Raw genomic sequence first — 14351 nt, 5'->3', positions numbered from 1 at the left:
TCACATTCATTAGAGAACATTCTAGAGATTCTCCTAATGTGATCATCGACTTTATTCGAAGAATCAAATCACTGCAATTTTGAGCTTCTTCTATACAAATTTTGATATGTAATGCTAGATCAAGTTCAGCATAAGAAGCAAGATACAACTTATTTAATATAAAACTGTATGACAAAAAGTTTACATTTCAAAAGGTAAAAAAAACATATAAAAGAAAGGAAGAGGGGAAGAACCCCAACATTCATAGTCACATGCAACTATAATATTGGAAGGTAAGCAAAGATTCAACAAAATGAATATAGTCATACATAAAATTTGAAACAAGTTGTGAAAGGAATAATAGTCTAAATGCATTGTGCATCATCAACAATTAAAAACCATAAGAGAACAAATATGCTTCTGGCTGATCATTAATCTTATCCACAATTCGTTCATGACCTTCAAAGGATGTTTCATCTTTTGAGCAACTATTTATTGGAGGTCCACAAATCCATCCAATAAAAAGAAATAGCTAGTAAAAAAATCAGTAAAACCTCTTGAAAGATGTAAATTGAAGAAAAAAGACACGAAATGATTTGACAATCTTACCTTGTAAGGAGTTGGCAAATCTAAAATGAAAAACGATTAGAAAAACTGAAAAATATCACAAATGATTCAGCAATTTGTAAAAGAAAAAGAAAACGCTGCTTAAAAAGAGCCAAAAGGAAAGAGTTCAGTGAAAGAGCACACAGTAGCAGTAAAAGAGCATAAAAATGTGTGGACAACCCTTCCCGAACAAAGCTTAAGATTTGCAATTCAATTTGTTTGAATAAAAAAGCTGAAGAAGAAAAGGTAACACAGTAAACATAACAGGGAATGAGATATTTTTAAGTTCTTTTCAAGGAATTGACAAGTTGATAAAGAATCCTTGTTAGAAATCACCACTGCTATTCAAAATAACAATTTAAATAAAAATTATGATTTAAAATCATGATTTTAATGCAATCGCTATTATCAATAAAGGTTCTTTAATAACCGTGATTTAGAATAGTAGTTTCATAACAAAACTACAATTCAAAATCAATTTTAGGTTGCATTTATAAATACCCTCTTTTTTTCTCAATGATCGTCGCTCCTGAGAGAAGAAAAACCCTATAAACCAAAAAAACCCAAGAGAAAACAGCCTCAAATCGCCCAAAACACCGTCCAATCCTCCATCAAAACACCAGAATCATCTTCCCCTTGTGGCTTCTAAAATTTTATTGTTGCAAACCATCGACTCTACCTTCTATGTATAGCCTCCCCGCCGCCACAACCAATGGAACTACCACCTATACATCACAAAATCAAGATAAAACATTAACATTGTCTGTTAGTTTGATAGGTTTAATTATTGAATTGATAAATTTTATGTTTTGATTTAATTATGTATTTGTCTTGTGTTTGATAATTAGGTAATTTTAGGTTTTGAATGTTGCAATTATTTGTTTTAATACAATTGATGAGATTTATGAAATCAATTATGCTTGCATAAGAGAAATTAGAGTTTAAATTGATTATTGGGTTAGTTTTGATACCTAATTATATTTTTTGAATTGATATAAATTAGATTTTAATTGATGCAATTAGACTAAAGTTTGTATTGAATTTTTGTAAATGTTTTTGTAATTATAGATTTTGTTCAATTGAGATCATTTTCTTTTTATTTAATATTCAATTGCTGTAATTTATTTTTCAATTGTAAATTTTTTTCAATTGATTAATAGTAAAAATTATCATAATTGAACTTTTGAAATTAATTATTGCTATTATTATTGTCTATGTAATAACTATTGCCCCCTTTATATTTTTTGAATTTGTTGAGATGCATTGCTCGTAACGTGTAATGCGATAATTTAGCTTTAATCAACACATCTCATCTGACTTAGATACGAATAGTCAGTTGCATTCTATTAGTTGTTCGAGTAAATATGTTAATTATAATTGGATGGTCCACCATCTCCTACATGTATCGATGTGGGATGCATGGAGAAATTTTATTTTAAAAGAGTTGCATCCTGTAATTTTTGAGGAGGAATACATGAGCTGAAACTTGAGTATAAAACATCAAATTGTTACACCTAAACCAGCGCATGTTCCTCCACATGAGGAGATGGAGTATGAGCCACATGCACATTAGATTCAAAAAGTTTTAAGTCATTGTTACTTTTTATAGGCTTTGATGAAAAAAAATTATATTTTATTTATGGATTAATAACTTCTATTTACTTTATATTAGATTGGAAAGTTGTTACATAATGGTTGACGTGTTGTGGCTAATCTTCGTGATCTCGAAAATGATAATAGACTTGCCCGTTATTATGCAACTTCTCAGTTCAAGACATGTCGTACTACACTTGACCTGTTATGAGAGATATTAAGTCGAAAGGATGTTGTCTCGGAGGATGAGACCATACAGACAGGTAGAAGTCATGCTATTGATGAAGCTAGACCGGTCCATCCACTCGTTGTCGCAAATGTTATTACTCATTTTTGACCCCATAAAAATCAAGAAAAACAAAGAAAGAAAATAAAATACAAAAATACAAAAGGATATACATGAAGAAAACCTAGAAGATTGCTCAAGTTGGTGATGAATGACCAAAATGACAAGTAAAAAATTTCAAGGATCCAAATGTAAAAGATTAGCAAAATTGACAACACAATTCTGATTGACAAAAGACCTATTCGGTGAAAATATTTTTATTTATGGTAAAGAAGTAGAAAATTTGGATAAGTAATGGCTCAGTGAGGATTTTAAAAGGTTTAATTAATTTTATAGAGGACTTAATTGCAAGAAAAATCAATTTTGTAGAGTCAATTTGGGTGTTAATTGAAAGAAATTAAAGTTAAAGGGATTGAAATTGAACCTTGGAAAGTTTAATTGGTCAAATAAGTGGCTTAATTGTAAAAAATTCAAAAATTGATAGTCAATTAGCGGTTTGATTGAAAAAATTCATAACCAAAGATCAAATCATAAAAGGCATAAGACTTCAAGGGTTGAAATTGACTAAATCAGGGTTCAAATTGAAAAAAAAATTAAAAGTTTGATGGTTAATTAAGGGTCTGTATGCACAAATCAAAAACCAAAGACCAATATAAAAATGATGCTAAATTTTAGGGATGATGATTGAGTTTGACAAGGGTGAAATTGTATGAAATTAAGAGTTTGAGTGGCAATTACAGATGCAATTAAAGTCAATTAGAAGAATAAAGACTAAAATAAAATCTTTCAGATCCCAAATTAAGTACTCTAATTTCTAGATATTTAACCCAGGTAACATATTGTTCGCCCACTGCTCATCTATTTCCTTGGCAATTTTGAATAATCGGGCTGTCACTTTTTAAAAGCTCATTGTGGAGTTTTAGACTTCCAAATGGTCCAAGATTTTTTACGAATGGAAGAATGGCATCCCCTCTACAACCTATTTTCCATGAAAATGGATCTTTACGTCCCAATTCTTCCATAAAACTCGACAACATCTTATCTCTGATCAACCATTATTGCATTTTCAGATTTTAGGCTGATCGAGTTAGCACTTTTAAAAGAATGGATATAGAGCTACAAACCTTTAAATGGAGCAAGGATAGATAAAAAAAAAGGTTTGCATCTCCTTTACTAAGTTTAGATGGTGTTTGTTAATGTTTACATCGGAGTTTCTCTAGTAAAGCCTTGAAAGTGGTTAACTCAATCATCTTTGATTGAGATGTCTATTTATGCAAAATCACCTAATATTTTCATGTGTTCACACTTAAAAACTCCTAGAGGGTTCTTATCAAGGGCCATAAATCTTTCATCCAAGATTAGATTACGAGAAATGCATGTCATTGTCTCTAAGAAAAAGAAAACAACCGAGGCAAAACCACCATCCCTAAAAACCATTGAAGGACAAAGGTTCCAACTGTTAATATTTGTCTAGAGCTCTCTTATTTTGATCAAAGGACTAAGTTTTGAACAATCTTTGGGGGAATTCACCAAAAAAACCTAGAAAAACCCTATAAGTACGCTTAGAAATAAAAAGAAAAGAAAAAAGAAGAACATGAGGATATAATTTGTTAAAAAACCTTAATGTGAAGGTTTAGAGACCTAACATAAAAGGTCTAGCAAGTTTTGGAAAGAATAGAAAGTGAAAGGGAAAAAAGTAATGAAAAGAGAAGGGAAGTAGCTTAAGCTTGGAAAAGATATAACCATGTGAAAACTCAAGGATAGAGTCCATATTGCCTACCAATTCATGCTTTCTTAATGTTTAAACCTTTTTTGATGTTGTTTAAGCTCATCTTGTATTTTTGGATTGATTTTGGTGCTGAAATAATTTGATATTTTTTTAGCAAGAGTCTATTTTGTTTTTGTTTTTGTTTTTGTTTTTGTTTTTGTTTTAAGCGTGTTTTAGATTGCTTAAGCTTTTGTTATGATAGTTTGTTCTACTTTTGATCAATAATGTGTTGGTGAGGCATGCATTAAAGGCATGATTTTTGGTTTTGATGCTTATTATATTCTGTGTTTTTAGCCTAATATATAGCATGTTAATGTTGTATTTGGATTGGTGTTTGAATCTGTTTTATTATAATAAAATAGTAAGTTGATTTTGTTTGGGAGTTAAAGATTTTGGAAGCATGTTGATTAATTTGATGTTTTTTAGTATAAGTTCATGGTTCATACAGATATGTTTTGGCATAAAGATGTTAAAAATATCAAGTTTTGAATTCAAATAGCATGGATATGTTTGTTGTTTTTCTTTGGTAATTTTAAACTTTGGAATTTCATGCATGTTATTGATGATTTGATGTTATTTCTTATTTTTTTTTTAAATTAACTATGATTGGTATTGGTGATGTGGTTTGTGAGGATTAAAAGTAGTGTGTTTAGAGGTCTAGAAGGCCAAATTTGGGTTTTGACATTAGTTCTTCAATTTTTGGAAATTTTCTAGATTTTGGGTTCATGTTCTTCGCATGAACTTTGCCTTAAGCTCTTGTTTTTTGAGTTGTTTTGGGTTAATTCTTGGCACAAACATGTTAGTTTGTCACCTTTAGTAAACAATCTAAGGTTAAAACACACTAATAACATGTATTCATGCATTTAGATTCTAATGTTCTTTTAACTGTCCTAACATATTTTGATCAAATTGTATCTTTTGAGTGTTAATCGGAGAACATAATTGTTTGATTCTTGATCTATACATGATTACAAACAAAATTTTACCTTTTATTGGTTGATATCTAGTCTGGTTTGATGTTTACATTGCTAGGTTTGAGCTAGAATGTTCTTTATTGTTTTTCGTGTTCTTCATTTTCCTTAGTGTTTCATCCATTATCATTAGAAAGTTTTACGTTTTTTGTGTTTTTTTTTAGTTTTGATTTGTTTTGGTTTAAATTTTTGTTCTAGTTTAGTTTCAGCCAAAACCTTAGTTTTTTTTTGTTCAATTCATGGTTGAACAACTGCTTTTGGGTCAAACTGGTTGCTTCAAAACCTGGTCAAATATTTAAGGATTTGTTTGGTTTGCCACTGTTTTGATAAAATGAATTTTGGCTTAAAGATGTATTTGACAAACATGTCCTTAGACCTGTTTTGACAGTTTGTTTTGAACAAAAATATGGTTTTGCTAAACATTACCTTAAGAGAAAAATAAAATAAAATAAATGATTTTTTCTTGCTAAATATGGCTCGATCCTTATAAAAATTTCATTTTTATTTATAAAAAAGAGAGAAATTTTTACATGGTTTTAGAAAAATACCTGTGTTGATTTTCCTTTGCATCTTTTGGAATTTACGCCAAGTTTGTAAAATTCCTTAAGGATATGATCAATATTTCAATAACTCTAAAATTTTAATTCATGAAAATTAATGGTCAACATCCTAATATAAATGTTGGACCTATAAATAAGCTAATTTTTAAATACTAGGGGTTGACTAGAAAGTTTTCATAATTATTTAGATATTCATCGATTTTAATTGGAAGTATTTTTCACCACAATATGCAAGTTGTGGAGAAACCTTTTACCTTCTAGGATATGGGAACCTTATCAGGGTACCTATATGAACCCTTTCCATAAGAATTTATTTAGGCATATGAGCCTATAATAAATTTAAAATGTTAGATTTATTCATGAGAGTAAATTTTTATTCTGAGCCATAAACAGATCATTAATTAGGAACCCATCAAAACCTTTAAATCATATCTAGACCACACAATGCAGGTTACTTCATGTAAGGTGTGCTAGAGTTGCTAATACATTTCCTGGTCACAAATAGTCTCATACCCTTGAAATGTTTTATAAGACTAGGTGACGATTCCTCGATCTCGACGTCTCATTAAGCCACGCACTAACATGCGACAGTAGCAGACATAGATAAGTTCAGATATATTATTATGTTGTGTTATTTTTATAGTTAGGGGTTATTTTAGTATTACTACTTTTATAATATTGTTTTTGCTAATTGTCATATTGATTTTAAAGTTATCTTAAATATTATGTATTTTTTTACTTAGTTTATATAAGCATCATTTAATATTGTTAGTTAACAAATGAACATGTTGGTTAAAATTTCAAATCATCCATTAACAGCTTAAAAATACACATAAATAAAAATAATGCTTTAAAAGAGCACACATCAATTTGGGATTATAATTAATAAATAAAAATAATGTTAAAATAGCTTCTGTTTCAATTATGGGTTTGAAGTTTGGTAATTTATGATTTTGTTTAACCTTTAATTGTAGTAGTTTAGATCTTATTTTATGTAAAATTTTGGGATGAATTGTATTGTTTGATATAACCACTATTGACAATAATTTGTTAATAAAATTAAGTTTTTCAATAGTAGTTCAATTATGGGTTTGAAGTTTGGTAATTTATGATTTTGTTTAACCTTTAATTGTAGTAGTTTAGATCTTATTTTATGTAAAATTTTGGGATGAATTGTATTGTTTGATATAACCACTATTGACAATAATTTGTTAATAAAATTAAGTTTTTCAATAGTAGTTCAATTATGGGTTTGAAGTTTGGTAATTTATGATTTTGTTTAACCTTTAATTGTAGTAGTTTAGATCTTATTTTATGTAAAATTTTGGGATGAATTGTATTGTTTGATATAACCACTATTGACAATAATTTGTTAATAAAATTAAGTTTTTCAATAGTAGTTGTGTTAAAACATCCTGTTTACTGAAAATTTTTCTCTTGTATGTTATTTTAAAACAACTTTTATCAAACTAGTTTTTTTGATTAAAAAAAAAAATCAACAGAGCTGCCCATAAACCTAGCTAAGTCAAAATCATACTAACCCATCAACATGCCTCACCAAGTCTCTATATTTCCCACATAAGAAAAGGCAGGACAGTACATCGCTAGCAAACATGGCAGCTTCAACGTGCATTAAATGCCCTATCAGTTTAAAAAGCTTAGACCCACCCGTACTCCCTTAAACCTTCCCCAGCTTGAGCAACCTCTTAAGGTGCTGTCAAACGCAAGCTACACCCTTGATTCCTGCAAAAGAAAGTTTTCCAGCTGAGCATCCATTTACAGAGGAGAAAGCCAGAGACCCTGCCTAGCCCAGCCCAGCCAAGCCAGAGAAAAAAAAAATCCTGACAGAAGAGAGCCATCCGACCGAGCAAGTCCTGAGAGCCATAAAAGAAGCACCGTTGTAGTGAACAAGAATTTTGACTCAAATCCAAAGCAAGTCCAGGGAGCCCCAAGAGAAAATAAAAACAAACAAAACTTGCAATGAGTTGCCCAGGAAGCACTGCCGTAGTGAACAGGAGTTTTGTCTCTATGTCTACAGTGTATTTTTAAGACCATTTAGTTTATTTTTAATAATGTTGTGCGTATTATATATAGCTGTGCAAATAATAGTTATGCTGTTGTGTGCCTCTAGTCACAAGCTAGGTTATCAAATTTAAACAGCCCAGGTGATGAAAGCCCACAATTGAACTCGGCTATGAAAAGCCCTAGAAATTCTAAAAAACCCACATGTTTTTGTTGATTTTTATCTTTAAAAAACCAATTTGAAACTGGTCTGAACTAATTTCCAGTTAAATTTATTTCTGAAACCAAATAAAAAAAATATTCACCTCGAAATACATGTTCCACACACATGGATGGACCCCCAAAACTTCATTACATCAATACCCAAAATTTACTTGTATTTTTTTGTTCAACAGCATTCACTTGATAATATAAAGCGTGCTACTATATATTAATTATGTCTCAATTTTGTTCTATATCCTATTCCTTGAGCAAGTTTTGTTTTATGCAGCACTTGAGTGGGGGATGGACTTGTTCCTCTGCATTTTCGAGTTTAATTTTTTCTGTGTATGTTTATTATTCTTACAGTATTTTACCTGCTTATTAGATTTGTATAGTATTTAGTGAGTTAGAGATTAGTTATGATATACGTATTTTATATATATATATATATATATATATATAAGTTTTGTTTAATGCACCATGATAGTTGGACCAGCTGGGTAGTGTTTAACATGGTGCTAATAATTGTTTTATAAATTATTATTTTTGAAAAAAGCAGGCATGATTACATAAAGAAATATATTTTTAATGTCACGTGAAAAAACAAGGATGGAGGGCTTCTATTGATGGGTCTTTTCATCGGGACGTTGAATGAATTTTGGCTTCTACAAATCAGTGATGCATGTGGGCCAACGTCAGAATTGAATGATTAGTTGTAAATTAATAAAAATTAAAAAGCCATGAAACTATTATTATTTTTTAATTGCTACAGAAGAGAAAAGGAAAAGTTTGCTAATGTGGTTCAATATTGGGTCAAGCACAGACCATGGAAGCCCGGCCCGGCCCAATTTTCCTCAACATGTTTTCAGAGATGTATTCGCTTCCCACTTTGATGCTCATTTCTATAAATTGTGTTTGGCAATTCGTTTTGGATAAACTCGTTTGCTGCTTGTCGTTCTTGTTACACACACACACACACACTATATATATATATATATATATATATATATATATATAAAAGCAGTAGACTGTTGTTGCTCAAAAATTGGACAAGGCAAAAGGTCATATATAATTGGTGATGAGCAACTCGAGAGAAGATCGCATGACGACCGTATGTTTCACTATAATTCATGGAAATCCCCTTTTGCATGGAAATCTATAAATTCCACGATCACCCCTATTTGCCTTTTCCAACACTAGAATTGATAGAAGGTGAAATATCAATTCTAATTTTCACAATTAAATGAACGGTTAAAATAAAAGGTTTTACAATATTAATTAACTAGTTATATGACTTCTACTTCGTCATGGATCAAATGCATTTAATTAAAAGAATTGATAACTATTTGTGCCAATAAATACAAAAAAAAAAAATATTAACGCATTTATTCGACTCACTTTGTTGTGGGTCGAATAATTTTTTTCTAAAAAAAAAATGAATGCGCAGGTGTTATCAACATGTTTTTTGTTTTTTTGAGTAAAAGACACAACTGTAAATCAAAATATCAATGCTTATATATAATAAAAAAAATCTTAATCGTAAATCAAAAAGTCCTTACTTGCATTTAATAATTAAATTGAGAACCATATGTGTCAATAAAAATAGTATTAAAATGTCTATTCGACTCGCCTCGTTGTGGGTCAAATATTTTTTTAACGCAAAAGAATAAATGTGTAGGTGTTATTAACATGTTTTATTACATCGAGTAAAAAATATAACTATAAATAAAAAAGTCAATACTTATATATAATAAGATAAAGTGAAGATTATATATATTAATAAAGACGTGCAAGACCTCAAATTAATTTTTAATGTGGTAGAAAAATGAAATAATATTGCAATTGTTATAATGAAACACCATTTTCTTTTAGTTTTGTATAATAATTTTTTGAAAAAAAAAAGTATAAAGAAAAAAACACAAAAGAATAAAGATAAAAACAAAAAGAATGATACAAATAGGTCAAGCATATAATGATAAATATTTCAAGTATAAAAAAATAAAAAATAATATTTATTTTTCCAAAAAAAATTTAAAGAGAAAAACCCAAATAAAATTGCAAAAAAATAAAGATAAGAACAACAAATGATGATAAATAGATAATGTGTAAAGTTACAAATATGTCATGTTTTTTTTTAAAAAAACTAAGCAACTTAAAAAAAAATATTACATATTTTTCACCGCTACATCAACCTCCGAATGGTGGAGCAATTTATAATTATATAATTTCAACAGTGATTTACTATTTTCTTTTAGCATATGATAATGGGTGGGTTATATATATATATATATATATATATATATATATATATATATTCACATCTTGCTCGGATATAAGGAGAGAATATTGATAGACTAAAAACTAAACTAATAGTTATCTCGATAAAGCCAGGAGAATGATTCTTATATAGTGTAGATGGGGCAGCAAATTTACAAGTGTTCTGACAGCCAAAGTAAGTTACAATCCTCCTTTTGACCATAATTCGCAATGAATGTGGAGTCTGTGTAGTTCAAGTCAGATTCAGACATTCAGTATTCTGGTTGAGCAAACAAATACAAGAGAGAAGACTCTCTCATAGAGTGTTGTAGTCTAGGTCTCTCCTTGATGTTCAAGCCATGCAAGGCAATGTCACAATCCGTGTGACATTGAAAGCTCGGTCGCCACCAGTTTAACCCTCGTGTCCTTCCCTTGAATCCTGACTACCTACGCAGGGCGGTGGTGTTTTCTGTTTTGTTAGCCTCGGTTCCCGAGGTGAAAAGGAACCAAGAAAGTCAAAAAGAAACTCCTCAAATCCCAGATAAAGACAAAGCATTCCAAACCCACCATTTTTCACCCTAAAGCTCGACATATGCCTATTCCATAGACTTTACTTGCTATTATTTCTTTCTTTTTTATGTCAAAAAGTTTAATGAGATTGCTCGATATTATCATAATATTAATCTACAGTCAATCGTATAAAGCTTCTCTCCCTCTCCCTCTCTCTCTCTCTCTCTCTCTCCTCCTCCACCTTCACTTCAATCATGAAGCACTCGATTGCAAAATCATTTCTCACTCGTCTATTTGTATCCTGAGTGCCCGTACCTTCTTGGGACTCGCCATCCTGTTCTCTTTCTATGTTCAGCCTATTAATAGATTCATTCAGAGCATTTAGTTTGGATAGGAAAGGATGCACGCGCAGCAATTAAGACTTCATCCATAAGTTCTTAATTACTTGTAGGAAAACGAGATGCTTTGTCCCTTTTCTATTCCGGGTTGCATTTGAATGGAATTTTATCAATGGGTGGTGGTGTGTTAAGAAAATCCCACATCTTAAGTTTGTGCTTAATTTTGAGTGTTGATCAAGTAATAAAACATTTAACGATAGTTATCCCAAAAAAAAATGATAATATTCTAATGGGAATTTAATTAAAGTACCACGAATAAGATATGTCGATCATGTTAATCTTGTTCTTACAAGGATTATTGAATTGTTAAGTGTTATATATTTAAGATATTTATAAATCCCAGAATTGTAGATTGAATTCTGTCAATTTATGAATTTTTTTAAAAAATCTTTCCCCTCTTTTGGGATGATAGTTTTGCCTCTTGGAAATATTCTCTACATCAATATATACCTCAATAAATACACGGGGGGCTAGATATATATATTGCTAGTCGCAAAAGGTTGTAGTAGCCAGCCAGCCAGCATGTCCACCTTGTAAATATTGCAGCATGAGCACCCTTTTTTATCGTATCCTCTACATAGTCAAGCTGATGTTGATAGTCGGTAATGCTCTTCTGTGTGCATGGGAAGAAAGATATATTAGCTGTATGGCAACCTTGACAAGAGAGGCAGAGAGATCAGTGATCTTGACTACCACAGGTCATGAATCCCATACTGTTATGTACTTCAAGATGCTGCTGCTTAGAACCACCAAAATTATGAGGACAAGGACGTTTTCTAGCCCAGGCTTACAAGCCCAGTTGGAAATTTAAGAAGCCAACTCAGACGAACAGTGAAGTTGATGTTTGTGCAGATAATAAATTAATCAGTTAAAAAGAGAACGATTTCGTGACTTTTTCTTCCTTTCATTTCATGAGACTATTGAATGTCGGCCGCGACTGTTACTGTATGTTCATCACATGCTCGCTAGTTCCCATGGTCGACGACTCACGCGTCCTAAGATTACAATCCAATTAATGAAATTGTGAAATTGAATTGTAACTTCTTATGACTTAATGATGGAGTAGTGTTTGGGGAATTTGAGTTGTAATTAAACTACAGGGAACGTGTAAGAAATATTTTACGGATTAGACTGATAAATTTAAACTCAAAAAAAAAAAAAAAAAATTGGATGCTTTAGATGAATTTTTTAACAAAAAAAAAATATAAATTTTAATTCTAATCCTAATTAATCTAGTTTTTTACCGTGTTATTTTTAAACTTTATATATAAAGGTGCATTCAAAGAATTGATTTAAGAAAAAATATTCAATTTAAAGTCTTAATTACTTTCCAGTCAGAATATTTTTTTTGAGAAATATATAATATTTTTTAAGTTCCATAAATAGATCACTTATAAAAATGTTAGTAAATTACATTATTTGGGATCTACCCGTTCTGGATTCAAATTGAAATGGTGACTTAAAAAAACTATAGAGAAATCTCCATGATGGCTAAAAAAACTATATTGTTTCAAACTTTTTCATATAATTGTATTAAAATAAAAACATTGATCAAACAAAATACAGGGCTAATTGACAAAATCATTTATCAATTAAAAACATTGAATTAGCCAAAAAAAAAATGAAGAAAAAAAAGAAGCAGAGGAGAGAATATTGTGGACTGACGGGATGATGGCACCTTTGATGATGTTAATTAGGTGTCATCAAAGACAGGATTCTAGGAGAGAAAGACAAGACAAAGTGTGGAATGAGGACTTAATGAGCACTTGACCAATTATATAGCTTTAGGTTACTTCCCCGGAATATAAGAAACGAAGATAATGAAGATAAAGAAAAACAAAAAGATAGAAAATAAGATTGTGATAAAAGTTTGTTTGATAGTAATGTAGTAGATAAAATTATCACCTTTTTATTTTGTTTAGTTAGGATGGATAGGATATTATATCCTTATATATTTAAAAAATAATAATTCAATATTTTATTGTTTTTATTTTAATTTATATCGAGCATTGAAATTAATAATATTATAATAATCTTAATTAATATAAAACCAGTATTGACTTGACGAGTTGATTTAAGGTCTGAACTAGTTCGAGTTTAAGAAAAAATTAAGGAAGGATTGACTCGACATGACCCAGTCAAAAACTCAGGGTCAACTTGAGACAAAACATGGGTCAAGAACTTGTTGAATTTTTTTGAAAAAAAATAAAAAATTTTAGGTCCGCTAAGTTGATCCTCCCAACCCATGATCTAAATCTTGCCTCGAGTTGACTCCCGAGTCAGGTTTTAAGACTAAAATATTTTATCCATACATTGACTCGTGTTAACTCGTGTTGACCCTCCCAACTTGTGACATGGACCTTACCCGATTGGCCCCTAAATCAAGTTTTAAAGTTATAATAATAATAATTTTTATTTTTATATTGATTTGGTTCAATCCGGGTTAACTTTCCTGATCCATAATGGCGGCTTGTTTTGAATATATATATATATAAAAAGCTAAATAAGTGATGACTGTATTAATTAAATTGAAGAATCACCTTCAACGAATTGAATCATTGAACCAAAGCATTCAAATGGTTCCTTTCTCATTTCATTTATGATAATTATGGATTCTAGTCTTGTTTTTTTGTGTATACCTCTTTTGATCTTTACGGTAGCAATTAAAAGCCCCAACTTATTATATGGCCAATCTGATTTTATTAACATGAACAATTAAAACTAAAAAAAAAAGATTTTGTAGACATATTACAAACCCACTTTAAATTTTATATATAGAGCAAAAGATGGCAAAAATGTACTCATAAGAAAATAATATTAGATATACCAACCATTCCGTTCCAAACAAAACTGAATTGACAGGTTGCTTAATCTTGGTTTTCTTTTTTAAATTGCCCAATCATATTTTGGAAAGCTTCTTTATTTATTCGTGCTTGCTTAGCTATTCTAGCTACAAGGTTTGAACTCGATATTACCAAAAAGAAAAGTGGGCATTTCCTCCTCCCAAGTCCCAAGTATATACCGAAGAGAAGACTTGTGCAATATAATATTATTAACCTACACTTCTACTACCATTAAATGCACTGAAGAAAATAGAGCGCACCCTCTCTTGATACAAGAGAAGATTTACGTGCCGATATATATATATATATATATATATATATATATATATATTCTTTGAATTAGATTTAGACTAGGGCT

The sequence above is a fragment of the Populus nigra genome, chromosome 18 (genome assembly GCF_951802175.1).
Source record: "Populus nigra chromosome 18, ddPopNigr1.1, whole genome shotgun sequence".
NCBI lineage: Eukaryota > Viridiplantae > Streptophyta > Magnoliopsida > Malpighiales > Salicaceae > Populus > Populus nigra.
The sequence above is the reverse complement of the archived record's forward strand: the minus strand, read 5'-3'. Positions refer to the sequence as shown.